The sequence below is a fragment of the Xiphophorus hellerii genome, chromosome 5 (assembly GCF_003331165.1).
Source record: "Xiphophorus hellerii strain 12219 chromosome 5, Xiphophorus_hellerii-4.1, whole genome shotgun sequence".
NCBI lineage: Eukaryota > Metazoa > Chordata > Actinopteri > Cyprinodontiformes > Poeciliidae > Xiphophorus > Xiphophorus hellerii.
Window position 1 is genome coordinate 15,125,538 of NC_045676.1, and position 15,438 is coordinate 15,140,975.

At 39.5% G+C, this 15,438-nt stretch overlaps 1 protein-coding gene and 2 long non-coding RNA genes across 4 annotated transcripts in view; all 3 read left to right on the forward strand.

Annotated features, from left to right (window-relative positions):
• ctnna2 (catenin (cadherin-associated protein), alpha 2) overlaps positions 1-15,438 on the forward strand; it is a 321,544-nt gene that overhangs the window by 221,484 nt on the left and 84,622 nt on the right. The window lies entirely within an intron of this gene.
• Positions 4,765-5,546, forward strand: LOC116719603 (uncharacterized). Its single transcript, XR_004339230.1, has 2 exons — positions 4,765-4,947; positions 5,026-5,546. It is a non-coding gene; the product is annotated as an uncharacterized LOC116719603 (long non-coding RNA).
• On the forward strand, positions 7,403-10,671 carry LOC116719602 (uncharacterized). The gene is made up of 2 exons (XR_004339229.1): positions 7,403-7,486; positions 10,332-10,671. It is a non-coding gene; the product is annotated as an uncharacterized LOC116719602 (long non-coding RNA).

Sequence of the window (15,438 nt, forward strand, 5' to 3'; positions counted from 1 at the left end):
ATAAAGGTGTTTATTGTTTTGGGGAACTCATTAAAACTGAATTTTCATCTGATTGAAAAGATATAGCTCATCTTGCTGTCATCTTCTCCTGTTAATGATACGTTTGCTAATCTTGCCACGTGGCTCTACAGATACCCGTCATGCACATTGATCAGCATTAAAAATTCTTATATGTCACTCTGACAATAACCAAACCTGAACCAAGTTCAGAAAGGTAATTATATTGTTTTGAAATAAATCATTTTACCCAAATAATAAACATTTTGTAACATTCTGTTTGAGTTAGTGACCTAAAATAAGATATGGAAGGGTGATTTTACTGTATTGTTCAAAAACTAGTGACCCAGTTTTCTACTATGATCATTATGATTCCTTACTGGACAAAAAGGTAAATGGCTTCACAGAGTTAGTACTCATTGCTGCCACTAAGATTCTGATAACAATGCTGCAGTCCTTTTCCATTCATCTTTTTATCATCCACTTGGTTACAGATTCTGTTCATTTTTAATGTTGATGTTATGCTACAATGCAAAATGGTAATTGAAATCTTTATTACAACCTTTTGTAACACAATGGCAGGATTCCTGCTTCCTGCGGCATCAGCTAAGAGAGTAATGATTTGCCCTTTTAGTCATCATGGCCTGTCTGCTGATGAGATTGTTTCGACAATCTGAGTTGGTTCTTTGAATTTCACTATGTTAAAGCTCTCTTTGGCCCAAGGACATTTGAGGTACTTTGTTTTCTGATAAAGTACAAAAAGATGGAAATCTTTCTTTGGTTTTTCCAAGAAGTTGATTTAGTGTAATGAAGTGAACACTTATTAATGGCAAGTCTCACAATAAAAAGCCTGTAAGGGTAAAAAATAAATTAAAGCCTAGTTACAGTACTATTGTTTTCTACCAACTCAGGGAGCAAAGGTAATACTTTATTTATTGTTATTATTTTTTATTTCGGTTGCATAATCTCAGACTGAAAAATTATTGGAAAATAATTTGTGTTTTAGTGTCCCACACAATTTCTTTGAAAATGAATATAGAAAAAAAGAAGGAAAAAAATAGGAGGGAAATGGATCTTTAAAAAGGCATTTTAATTATTGAACAGTTCTAACAGTAAAATGGGTTAACAACAAAATCTACTGATTTGCAAAAGATGAAGTCCTCAAATAGGAAGTATTTCTATCGTGCTGGTTTTGTAGTTACAGTTATGTTTGTTTTGTTGTTTTTTTTTTCATGACATTTGTACATTTGTATTCCTTTTCAAGACTGAACTGAGTCAAAAACAGTAATTCTGATTCTCTCTTGCTACAATTGAACAATATATTTTTAGTCAAGTTTCTTTGTATACCACAGTTCGGCAATAAAGCAGTTCAAAAAAGGACTTTAGGGTTAAAATCCGTAAGTCAATAACAAATTATTGAAAAGACATGACAGTTACCAACAGAGTAACAGATTTTTTCCAAGTAAAGCTGACTGCTAAGCATACGCATATACTGTAAATGTTTTTTTGTTTTGTCTTTTTTAAATTGCAGAATATTTTTTAAGTAAAGTTCTATTTAAGCGCTTAACTCTGATCTGCACATCATATTTACTTGTAGACATTCAGATTTAGGGCATTTTATTGTAACTAATCATGATCAATAATTGCAGTCAGCAATTAAAAAATTGGATTCTTATAAAGGACCATATCAAACAGATTTAAGATTAAGGGTTACAATACTCGGTGTCAAAACAAAAATAAATGCTGAATGAGTGATCTTATTTTCAGATCGATGTGGTATAAAGAGGTTGTAAGATTTAGTTAGTGTAGCTATTTATTTAAAAGTCTGTTGTGTACAATGCAATTTGGATTCTTCATAAGTATATGTTGTATCTGCCAAAGGTAAATTATAGACATCCTATCCATTAAAGGTCAAAGCTACAAAATAAGGTATGCAAATGTATTAAAACTTTGATGATTTGCAGTCATCATGTCACCATAGAAATCACATACATACAGAAATGGAAATTGTAAGACACAATGATTTATTTTGTCTCTGCCTCAGAATAAGCATGTAAACTACTGACCAGTAGTTTTATATATATATATATATATATATATATATATATATATATATATATATATATATATATATATATATATATATATATATATATAATATTTGTAGGCTAAGTTGATGAAATATTTAATATTGATTAAATATTTCAGGCTATGCCATGGGTTTGTCAATATCACTTTCGCTGTCATCATTATTCCGTCATAATTCTTTGTTCAGTCATAGATATAGTCATCATAGCAGACACCATCGCAGTCTTTTAGTTTATTACGGTAATTAACATCCCAATCGATGTGTCTGCAGTCATCTTTCTGATATCAGGGAGCCATTAGCTTGACGTTGGGACATAATCAATGACACCAAGGAATTGTCTTTCATCATACCTGCTAGATTTTAGTTTACTCCTGTCTCATTTGGCAATGCTTTTACGTTTTCTTTTTTTCTTATTCTTTACTCTGCGAAGGTTAAAATTAGATAGACCGATAGACTTTGATTGCTGTAAAATAACTTGTTTGCAAAGTAGCTTAAGCTCATTCTGATTGTATGAATAGTCTCTATGAACATTACAATTTAAAGCCCTACCCCAGATTCACCCCATAGTCTCAACTCTTTTAAAGTCCCTTCCAGTATTTTTATGTAAATAGCTCCAAGAGTCTTCCTATCAGATTTGATTAGCTTCCCTAACTCTCCTGATGAAAAGTATCTCCTCAGCATGATGTTTCCACCTTTATGGTTGTTCATCAATTAACAATAATTATAATAACCTTTATTTTACCAGATAAAAAACCTTGTTGAGATCTCAAATCTCTTTCTCAAGAGGGATCTGGAAGATAGCAGCACCGTTTACAAATATCAACATTTACATTCAATCAGAAAATCAATACGTTTAGTTTTAAAAGCATTAACTTTGTAAATTTGTGCTATCATCTCGACCTGTGATGTATCGTCAGTGAATACACCAAATTTGCATGTAAAATTTAATGCAATTTTTTTATTACTTGACAACAAGATGTCTTTTCGGTGACTTGACAAAGACTTAAAAATCCTTAACTTTTTAATTGAATTCCATGCAGATATTTTGCTGTCATGGCTATTTTTACGACAAAGTTAACATGAGTAAAAAAGCAAAGTACCGGTGACCCTGTGGTTTGTACTGTAAAGTACCTATTTTTCATTTAGCTTAACCAATTCTGACGATTTTTTCTTCAAAATCGCTGAATTTTCGCATTTTCCCATTCAAATGCTCAGTAGCGCAGCTGGTGAGGCAGCAGGAAGCTGAGCCTCACCTGGGATTGCGCAACCTCTCGCTAACTGCACTGGCTGCCATTCTATGGAAGCATGCTCCTCCTGTCTGTACGTCGCCAATAAAATGGTCAATAAACATTTAATGTATGAACTGATTTTCCATAACTTAGCTTATGTATATAATGTACAGTGTTTTTTGTCACCAACTGTGTGTGTAACGTGATTCGTGTGCTGAGGAGCGATCAGAAACAGCAGAGAATAGATTCGAGGTGAGGCTGGCAGTTCTCTTGCCTCATGGCAGGGGGCGCTCATGATCCCAAACATTGTGACTCCACAACTGCAGAGTAAGAGACAATAACAGCGAGCTAGAAATACAGTAAAGTCAAGTGCAGCGATGTATTTATAGTTTTCTCCTCAATCACTTATTAATAATCAAAAAATAAACACTAAGCCTAAAACCATACTACTGCAACAGACTGAATGTTCTGCTCTTTGTTGGGAAATATTTGAGAGGGGTTTTTTTTGTGTGTGGCGTTGTTGTCAGTTGCTATGGCAACGAGCCTGCGCTTAGCTGCGCTGATACGGAGAGCGAGAAAGATGTGGTTTTGAGTTGTACTTGAACGGTTTTTCCCTTTGCTGTGGAGCACAGCACGAAATTAGCAATATCTACATGTCCAAGCTTGATTGAGTCAACGGAATTATTCTACGGTGGCAGCGCGGCTATGCATGGCATGTTAAAGAATTGTCTTTTTGCTCTCCAGCGTTGTCCTGCATGAGCGAAATTTCTTTATGTAAACAATAACATGCAGGGGGCCTACATTTGTAAATCTGATTATGATTAAGTCAGTGCCTCACCAGCTATGAACCTCGCCGCACGTCACTGCAAAGTACAATCACTTTAATTTTTTGCAGTGTTCCTACAGAAGTTTAGAAAGCAACACGACAACCCACTGTTGATGTCAGTTAACTGCATATCTTTATACATGTATTTGATATATTTTGTCACAGCTTTCCTGTCTCGTTCATCATCATCCTATACAGGATAATAATTGTCATTTATCATTTTACCTGCCTCTTTCATTGCCACTGGAAACTGAGCTCATCATTAAATTAGTGCTGCCCACAGCAGTGGGGATGGAATGAATGTCTAATCTTTTAAAATTACCAAGGCTTCTTTTTTATTGCCACTGCAACCATAATACATTTGTGCCAGCGATTCTCGGACGTCTAAAGGACATTACGCTCCATCACTATTCTAATGTCAGCCTAAATATTTTCTGACCTTGACTCTATGTGAGTATTTGGAGGACATCTGGCATGTCTCTAAAACATTTTGTCAATGACTTTATACCGTAACCATGTTTTTTTATTGTTTTTTTTTTGGACTGGACAAGTGTACATGTGCAGTGCGTTCTGCTTGGAGTGGGGACATTCCTCTGATGGTATTTTTGCCCTTTTCCTGACTGTGACGTCCGTCAGTTATTGTGTTTTGTCCTGAGGCGGAGCAGAAGGGGCGGGACCAGGATTCGCCAGGCCCAGCGCGTCCTCGGGATATAAGCAGTCTGCTTCAGCGCATGGGGGGGAGAGGACAGGAGCTGAATCTGGCTTGGGGCTGAACCGGCTTCTCCACCCAGCTTGATTCTACAGAGGTGGCTGTTCCCCCCAGCTGCCTGCCCACCCGGTCCTGGTTTGGGATGGTTTGTTTGACCTTTCTTTTCTTTTCGCAGGGCTTATCCGTGGAGCAATGACACCGACCACACGGGGGGAGGGGCACCCGCTTGTCGATGCTGGTCCTGTTTATTTGCTTGGATTGTACAATAAAGACTGTACTCTTTTATTGGGGGCCGTGCCTCTCTGGCTTTTTGTCGCGGCTCACGAGCCGGGTCGTAACAAAATGGGGGCTCGTCGTTAGTTGAACCTGGTTGCGTCTGTGGCGTTTCGTTTTTTTTTTTTTTTTTTCTCTCTGTAATCAGTGGGTGAGTGTTCATCGTGTACACCTATTTGCAGCTTTGGTCCCTTGATAGGCGATAGAGGTGTGGCTCCTTTGGGCTTCATCTGGTCGTTGTCTTTGTAGTGTCGCTTCTAGGTGGTTAGTGTTAACTGTTTACAGTTATCTCGGGAGCACGTCCGTGGGATTCTAGGCAGGGAATCTGTATAGATTTCCTTTCTGGCCCGCTGGTTTAAGGTGCGTAACAACCCGCCGCCGAAAAGCGTGAAGACTAGGGATCAGCTGTTAGGTCAGTTTTTGTCTATAGGCAAGAATAGTGGGGTTTCTCAGTCTGCCTTTTGGGTACACGACTGGGCACTTTTCCCTGGTTGCTGTTTGCGTTTCGTTATAAATGATCATGACTTCTCTCTCTGAATTTTTTGATTCTCCCTCAGAGGAGTTTTTGGAAGGTTGCTCAAAAGAGCAATTATTCGAGATTGGAAAACATTACGGTGTGGAAATTGATGCCCGACGGTCTAAAGAGAATGTGAAGTCCATTTTGGTCGCAAATTTAGTTGAGAAGGACATTTTGCACAGCTCAGTTGGTGAGATTACAGCTAAACCTACTGTTTTACCTCCTGGTTTAACATTTGAGCAGCATAGGGAATTGCTGTTGTTACAGTTTGAACACGATAAGTTCAAAATGAAAGTACAACTGGAAGCAGAGCACACTAGGTTGGAGATCGAACGGACACGACTAGATTTGGCTAGACAGAGTGTTGCGTCTGGAGTCTCTCGTTCTTCTTCCGTCGCTTCTGAGGCAGTTGATGTGGCGTTTGATGTCATTGGGAATTTACGTTTATTGCCTAAGTTTAATGAACTTGATCCAGATTCTTTTTTCATCATTTTTGAGCGTGTGGCTGAGGCGCGCAGCTGGTCTGATTCTGCACGTGTGCTGTTGTTGCAGTGTGTGCTTGTGGGGCGTGCTCAAGAAGTTTTTTCTGCGTTGTCTGACTCTGATTGCCATGACTATGCTAAGGTGAAAGCTGCTGTTTTAAAAACTTATGAGTTGGTGCCTGAGGCATATAGGCAGAGGTTTCGGAGTTGCAGAAAGAACTCTGAGCAGAGTTACCTGGAATTTGCCAGAGATATTAAAATGCATTTTATGCGGTGGTGCGCGGCAGCAGAAGTTAAAACCTTTGAGCAGCTAGGTGAACTTGTTGTTTTGGAACAACTTAAGAACTCCGTTCCTGAGGTGGTTGCTACTTATATTTGTGAACAGAAAGCTCAGACGGCAGCTGCAGCCGCGGCGCTCGCGGATGCTTACGTTTTGACCCATAAATCCCAGTTTCCGGCAGTAAGTGGTTTCAGGGGGGACATTGGGCGAAGCGATAGTTCTCGCCGTCCTGCTGGTTTGCGTAAGGTGGAAGTTAAACCTCCTGGTTCTTTTGACAGTAATGATCGTTGTAACTACTGCCATAAGCGTGGTCATTGGAAGGCAGATTGCCATCTATTTAAGTCTAGAACTCTAACATTTCAGTCTAGACCAGAGGGGGCGGGTTTAGCGGCACCTGTGTTTACAGGTGTTGAGAAACGAAAGGAATCGCCGCTCGTGGAGTCTGTGGAATCATATTTACCATTTATAAGAGATGGTTATGTATCATTGGAAAAAGGTGAAAAGAAAATACCTGTGAAAGTACTTAGAGACACTGGTGCGTTTAATTCTTTTATTCAGGCGGATGTATTGCCTCTCCCTGAGCACACAGAGACGGACAACTGTATTCCGGTGAGGGATATGGGTTTGAATATTTTGTTGGTTCCTCTCCACAGGGTGTTTTTGGAGTGCCAGCTTTTTTGTGGAGAGGCTTTGTTGGCGGTGCGACCTGCGTTACCTATTGACGGGGTCTCGGTCATTTTGGGTAATGATCTGGCGGGTTCCAGCATGTGGGCAGATGAATCACCCACACCCTCAGTCGGCAGTGAGCCGGAGTCTCAAAACTTGGATCGACAAGAGGAGAATGAGCGTGAATTGTCGAACGTTTTCACTGCTTGTGCTGTGACTCGAGCTATGTCGCGCTCTCAAGTGAACGGTGACAAGGACGCGCAAGAGGAAAATAACGATTACAAGTCCTTTTTGCCTCTTGCTGATTTTCCATTTCCTGTCACTAGTACTGATTTGATAACTGACCAACGTGCAGATTCCTCATTAAAAGAATTATTTCAACAGGTTCGTCCGGAGGGGGCTGTGTCAGACCACGAAGGTGCGTATTTTCTTCGAAACTCTGTACTAATGAGAAGATGGGTGCCATATTTTGGTTCTGTGGAACATGCGGTGTTTCAAGTGGTAGTTCCCTCTAAATATCGTGAGGCCCTGTTGAAAGTCGCACATGATGATTCTGGACATGCTGGTGTAAAAAAAACATATGACCGAGTCCTTAGACATTTTTTTTGGCCTCGTTTGAAGAGGGATATTTCCTCCTATGTTAGGACATGTCATGTCTGTCAGCTAACTGCAAAGCCTAACCAACCTTTGAAACCCACTCCTTTATTACCCATCCCTGTTGCAACAGAACCGTTTGAGCACCTAATCATTGATTGTGTGGGTCCCTTGCCAAGGTCGCGATCTGGGGCTTGCTATTTGTTAACTGTTATGTGCCAAAGTACTCGATATCCGGCGGCTTACCCGTTACGCACGATAACAGCAAAATCTGTGGTGCGTGCTCTTTCTCAGTTTATCTCTGTATTTGGCATTCCACAGACTATTCAGTCGGATCAAGGTACATATTTCTCTTCACGTCTTTTTGGTCAGGTGCTAAAACAGCTTCGTGTTAAACACAACAGATCTACGGCTTACCATGCAGAAAGTCAAGGAGCGTTGGAGCGTTTTCATCAAACTTTAAAGTCATTGCTCCGTGCTTATTGTATAGAACTGGGGAAGGATTGGGAGGATGGGTTGCCATGGTTGATGTTGGCTGCTCGGGAGGTTACTCAGGAGAGCATAGGTTTTAGCCCAAATGAGTTGGTGTTTGGACACACCGTTAAGGGTCCCTTAGCCGCTGTGGCAGCGGAGTGGAAAGAACCAGAACCACCCCAAAATCTTATTGACTATGTGAACGGCTTTAGGCATAGACTGTATGCAGCGCGGAATTTGGCTAAGGAAAAATTGTCTGTTAGCCAACATAAAATGAAATCTTTGTTTGATCGTCGAGCAGTGGAACGCTCGTTTTTGCCCGGGGATCAGGTTTTGGCACTGTGTCCCATTATTTCATCTCCTTTTCAAGCGAAGTTTTCCGGCCCGTATACAGTGTTAAAGCGGCTCTCTGATCAGAACTACCTCATTGCAACGCCTGAGCGCAGAAAAACCACGCAGTTGTGCCACGTGAATTTGCTAAAACCATACTATGCGCGAGATCAGGTAAAAAAATCTCCCGAGGACATACACCCTGTTTGTGCGGTTAATGAGGTTTGTGTGGCCACTTGTTCTAACGAGGAGCCTGGTACCTTGGACAGCGCCATGACGCACGGGCGTCTTTCCAACTCGGAGTCGCTGCAGAAATTGGATGCGTTATTATCACATCTTTCTGAACATCGTTCAAAACAGTTGAGTGAGCTGATTTATAGCTTCCCGGGTTTGTTTTCTGATACTCCTGGGCGTACAACTTGGTTGGAACATGATATTGATGTGGGTCAGGTGAGTCCCATAAAACAACATTTTTATCGGGTAAACATGGAGAAACGAAAATGTCTTGATGCAGAAGTGAAATATATGTTGGATAATGGGATAGCTGAGCCATCTTCGTCTAGTTGGGCATCTCCCTGCATTTTGGTTCCTAAACCGGATAATACATTCCGTTTTTGTTCAGACTATAGAAAATTAAATGCTGTCACAAAGCCCGATTCATTTCCACTTCCTAGAATGGATGATTGTGTGGATCAAGTTGGTTCGGCTAAATTCGTTAGCAGGTTTGACTTGCTTAAAGGGTACTGGCAAGTTCCTCTGACAAAACGTGCGCAGGAGTTAGCTGCGTTTGTTACTCCTTCTGGGTTGTATTCATATACAGTTATGCCGTTTGGACTTCGGAATGCACCCGCTACTTTTCAACGATTAATGAATTATGTGGTGGGAGATATGCCAGGTTGCGCGGTGTATTTAGATGACGTAGTGATTTATTCTGATACTTGGGAACAACACATGGAGCGCATTCACGACTTGTTTACTCGCTTGTCGGCGGCAGGACTTACAATTAATCTTGCTAAGTGTGAGTTTGCGAAAGCAACCGTAACATACCTCGGCCATGTAGTTGGGCAGGGTCAAGTGCGCCCAGTCGCAGCCAAGGTGCAAGCAGTACTGAACTTTCCTGTTCCTGTTACAAAAAAAGATCTCATGCGTTTTCTTGGTCTGGTCAGTTATTATCGTTGTTTCTGTAAAAACTTTTCTTCGGTAGTAGCCCCATTAACCAACTTGCTTTCTAAGGATGCCAAGTTTGACTGGTCTCCTTCTTGTCAGCATGCGTTTGAGCAGGTAAAGCAGCTTCTCTGTTGTGTTCCGGTTTTGGCTGCCCCACGCTTGAGTGTTCCTTTTCAGCTCCATGTGGATGCCAGTTATGTGGGTGCAGGTGCAGTTTTGACACAAATAGATGACCAGGGAAATTGCAAGCCAGTCAGTTATTTTTCAAAAAAATTTAACAAACATCAATTAAATTACTCTGTGATCGAAAAGGAGACACTTGCTTTAATCCTGGCCTTGCAGCACTTTGATGTTTACTTGGGGGGTGGTGCTCCTATTGTTGTATATACGGATCATAATCCGCTTACATTTTTGACGACGTTAAAATGTCCTAATCAACGTTTGGTTCGTTGGTTGCTCTTTTTGCAGTCTTTTTCTTTGGATATACGGTACATAAAAGGACGAGATAATGTAGTTGCTGATGCGCTTTCTCGTGCCCCTGTATGGTAAACGACAATGCATCTTAGATCTGGATGATTTTTATTTATTTATTTATTTATTTATTTATTTATTTATTTTTTTTTTGGGTTTCCCTTGTGGGAACCCATGTTTTGTGGGTGGGGGTGTGACGTCCGTCAGTTATTGTGTTTTGTCCTGAGGCGGAGCAGAAGGGGCGGGACCAGGATTCGCCAGGCCCAGCGCGTCCTCGGGATATAAGCAGTCTGCTTCAGCGCGTGGGGGGGAGAGGACAGGAGCTGAATCTGGCTTGGGGCTGAACCGGCTTCTCCACCCAGCTTGATTCTACAGAGGTGGCTGTTCCCCCCAGCTGCCTGCCCACCCGGTCCTGGTTTGGGATGGTTTGTTTGACCTTTCTTTTCTTTTCGCAGGGCTTATCCGTGGAGCAATGACACCGACCACACGGGGGGAGGGGCACCCGCTTGTCGATGCTGGTCCTGTTTATTTGCTTGGATTGTACAATAAAGACTGTACTCTTTTATTGGGGGCCGTGCCTCTCTGGCTTTTTGTCGCGGCTCACGAGCCGGGTCGTAACACTGACCATCTTTGACATTGTCTTACTCTGTTCTGATTATGATTAACCCAGTTTTACTGTTGTGGTGTACTGTATTATACACTATTGAAGTTGTACAATTATTTTATTCTCTAAATGCATTATATTGCTTTGTATGTGAAATGTCATTCATTTCTTTACAATAGTGACCTTACTTTGGATATCAGGTAAAACTAGGCGATGTGATTATGCTCAGGCATAATCAATAGAAAGTTGAATATAACAAATACTCTGTTGGCCTTGAGGGCTCAGAGATGTGAGACAAATTGTAGCAGCAAAAGAAGTCTGTGAATGACTTTTGCAGTGGACCTAAACCACCTGGACAGTGTTCCCTAACTCTAGACTGATCAGTAAATGGTTATAACAGAAACATGGAAAAAGTAACATAAGCCTGAAAGAAGATGACAACTTATTGAGTTTTCTTAGTTGTCTGTGTTGCATTGTGTGCTATGCTGGATCGTACGTATACTTAATAATTTTACGAAAATGTGAAGTCTGGTATAAGCAAAAGGTGACAGGAAAACATGAGACAAAAGGCATTAGGGGGTGTTTTACATAGTGCTTTGATTTCAGCAGAAAAGTTTGCATTTGTCAGATCACATCTTGAGCATATACAGGGACGTTTAACTGAGCAAGAGTTGGGACAACTTTTTAATACAGAACATAGAAAATAGATGAAGTATGCAAAGCACGGTGCCTCAGTTAATCAAGAACATGTTTACAAAGCTCCTGAATTTATACAGTGCCTGCATATTTAGGAAGGTAATCACTCTGGTATGCAAGGAGAAAATATTCTAACAATTTAACTGACAGTGAAGAGATGTATTTTTAAAAAAGTGTTTAATATAAACAATCCATATATTTCACTTTGATTTTCAAAAGTAAAATTATCTTTTTTATGTACCCTTTTTGTCATTATTAATTACATTTCATTATGCATTGAAGTCATGCAAGAAATGCGGAAAGAATTTCACTTGGTAAAAATCTATCCATAGTGATTGCTAATCTGTGATTTATTTCCCTTGAGCACTGCTTACCTACTGTTGTGCAGTATGGGTGGTCCTAGCATGATCTAGCCTTGATGTAAAGTAATCTGATCAATACTGCCGCAGACCAAAACAAGCTCCTAATCAGTTGGAAGATCCCTCTGGAAATCCAAAGGATAATCTTGTATGAGTCGTTAATGTGCTCTTCTGTGGTATAGCCAGTAAGCCCCAGTATCTTAGTGTTTCCTCAGAGAGGAAAACTAACATAAGTGTTATTTGGTATTATTTCAAATATGTATTCTTTTTGCAGTTGCACTCAGATAATCAAATGTGGAAATGTTTTGAACTCTTTACAGGGAGGGGAAGTGCTTTTACATCCTAACATATTTTATACAAATACAGATGTGGTGTGCATACATACATCTCATAAGTTGAGAAGATACATATTGGAACAAAAAAACGTTTAGCAACATCTTTGACGATCTTAGAATCCCAATTTTTGGGGGATTCTTACTTATTTCTAAGTTGCAAAATTTAAAGAATCTATACGCAGTGGAAAATTTTCCAGTTCAGATATAATCAGTCAGTTTTTTTTAGCCGTGGAACCTTTAGAATTTTAATCTAGTTCCGTCTAATAAAAAAGCGTTTGCTTTAATATACCACCAAAATTCTGTGAAATGCTACTTGCTCTGCAGAATAAGCAAGCATGCTTTAGAGAAACTTTAGCATCATTAGCTCTACATGTTTTAATAGATGGGCTAATCTCACTGTGCTTGCAAACTGTTTTGTTTCCTTATCTTTATATACTGTATGTCGATGTATATTTTTTTCTACCCGGTACCCAAAAAGCTGGAACAGCTGAAACATGGTGTGCACCTCTTCATTGCTTTTGTAACCAAGTGGTGTTGGCCATAAGGCAGGTTTTGAACACACTCGCCACACTGTGGGGCAATTTTAGAAGTACTCATCAGATGTCCCCACTCTGGCTGAAACTGGGTATAAACTTTAAGCACTTAAAAAATAATTACTTCATTTGATTAAGTCACATGTTGACTTCAGCTAAGTAGTGCTTTATAAGACAAGCTTCACTTTGATAAGAAACATGGGCATTTTGACATTGCATGATCTCGTGCCTCCCATAACATGGACTCGTTTTTACTACTGCAATAACTCTGACATCTCTGGAAACATCCTTTATTTGTTTATTAGAATACTTATGACTTAGAACACACATGTGAGAGGACATTTGTCTTCTTCCCTGTGAAGAATTACTGACACACCCTTAGATGGAATCAGCCAATCTTTCATTGTTAGGCTGACATTTATAGTCTTTGTGTTACATCTCCTCTGTTCCTAAAATAGCAACAGCAGAAAACAAATGGAAATTACATTGGCATTAACTTTGCATTCACCAAAGATTGCCCCCGGGCCTGTCCTGCAGGCGGCAAGGAGTCGATACGTGGATCTGATATCTGTCTTAGAATACATGAATAGGTGGTAATGTCTGTATGACACATTTCACAAAATCTTGCCCAACCAAATTGCCATGAAGATAAGCTTTTTCCCTGACACAACAACCTCAACATTTCCACTAAGAGCTGCTGTGGCTTTTGTGAGGGCGCTATGACACAGAGTGGTGGTATTCCTGTCATGTTTTCCACTTATGACACTAAGTGGATTACATGAGATTAAGTGTGACAAAAGAGAAAGCAACAGAGGAGTAAGACTTGGCATAGCATCATGGTTCATGGTTCCATTACTGAAGGAGGTCTTAAAGAAAGACCTCCTTCAGTAATATGATATATGTAGCCCAGCATAAATCCTTAATTTAGTCATATGCCCAGTGGGGCTTAGTCATATCACTTTAGATGTCCTATAATGTCTTTCTACATCCGAATCATTCACCTTTTTCTCTTTTAGTCATTTTTTCTTTTCAGGAAAAGATAAACAAAGCAGTTTAGTGAAATTTTTTGATCATTTCTTATTTTTGTCTTAGTCATACAACACAAAGCTAATTGTTTTACCTTTTTTCTAAAAGTAAAATAAGTGTAAATGTATCTAAGAAAGTCACTTTTCCAATTCTGTTATAATGTAACGGTGCAAAAATATTGGTTGAAAGAGCAATACATTCGACATTGAAATGTTGTATAGCAGAATAAAATAAGTCAAATATCACCTCACATACTCTGTTCCTGTTTTCTGCTCCAAAAGCAGGTAACATTAAATTATAGCTCTATAGTTGAGATTAATTTTAATAATAGTATCACGGTGTCATGTTCTAGTGTTGTTGAGGACCCAAATGCCAAGACAAGGGCAGCAGGAGAATAGTGAAAGGGATTATTTAAAGAACGGAATGGACCACGAAATAGACCAGGAGAAAAACGGGGACTCTGATTTGGAGTAACGGAACGATAAAAGTAATAATACTGCAGACTTTGTTCCTAACCACTGACCTGAAAACAAAACTTCTTATGAGATTTTGGGGCCGATAAGGAGCAGTGGGTCCTGACAACATAGTGTTTGTTGGACCTTAAAAAAGTGAGAAATGCTAAAACACACCCATGTATGTCAATATAAATATAGATCACTGAGTCCCTTATTTGATTTCTGCATACTTCCTTGCAGTGCCATAGAAGTCCAAGATACATGTGTAAACAGAGAAAATATACAATTTTATCTAATCTCCGAAACAGTTGTTAGCATAGGTTCAGTAGCCTCCCTTTGTCTATTAAATTTCATCATCCATCAAACCACCATAATTGATGATGAGAAGACCACATGGGACTTTTGGGCAGCTTATTCCAGAATAAAAATTTACTCTTTGTAGTTGTTGATGGATATTTTTGAAGAGAAAGATCAAAATCAATTCTGAGAATGACCAGCCTGAAAACAGAAAAATGAAATCACTCACTGACAAAATGGACATTAACAGGAGAAATCATTTAGGCCACTTTCCAGAAGAGACCTACATTCTCAATTGCAGTTTTTCTCTTTGTTTCTTTATTTTCTGATCAAAGCAGGTAAGTGTTTTTGACAGGATTTCAAATGATTTTTCTGAAATTGAAGCATTCCTGCCAAAGACATATGCCAAGATCAATATTATTTGTTTTATAGATTGTCTCCAAATGTAGCAGTGATTCTCTTATAGATTGGGCATATTGACTTCTTTTCTAATTTCGTGCTCAACTTCCTCACCATCAGCATTGCTAATATGTCAAACCAGGGTTGTAACTCGTTTTTTGTGACTTATCAATTCAACAACTTCTTTATAAAAAGGGTAAATTAAACCACGTCCCACGGCCATCTTACCTTACCAACAGCAGGTTAATGGCTCATCAAGAGTCTGTTCTCTCTCCTGAAACCGATATCGTCATTCTCTCCACTGCTCATCTTTACTCTGCTTTATTGATGATTGTGTGCACTGAGTGCGTGCAAGATTTTTTGTTACTGCTGTGTGCATCACCATGATTGCTCTTGTATAAAATCTGGTGTGTGGTCAAAGTCAAAGAAACAAAAGACCTTATAGAGTGGTGAGCCATAGGAAGAGAATTTAGTTTTACATCCTTATAAAACTGTGAGATTCCAGCAGTAGTATTAGTTTGATGCTGAAATATTGAGAGACAATGAGCAGATACACTGTTGTTATATAAATTATGTAAAATAGAACACCATTTTTATTTTATTATAGTATCACTTTTGGAGCAAGGGAAG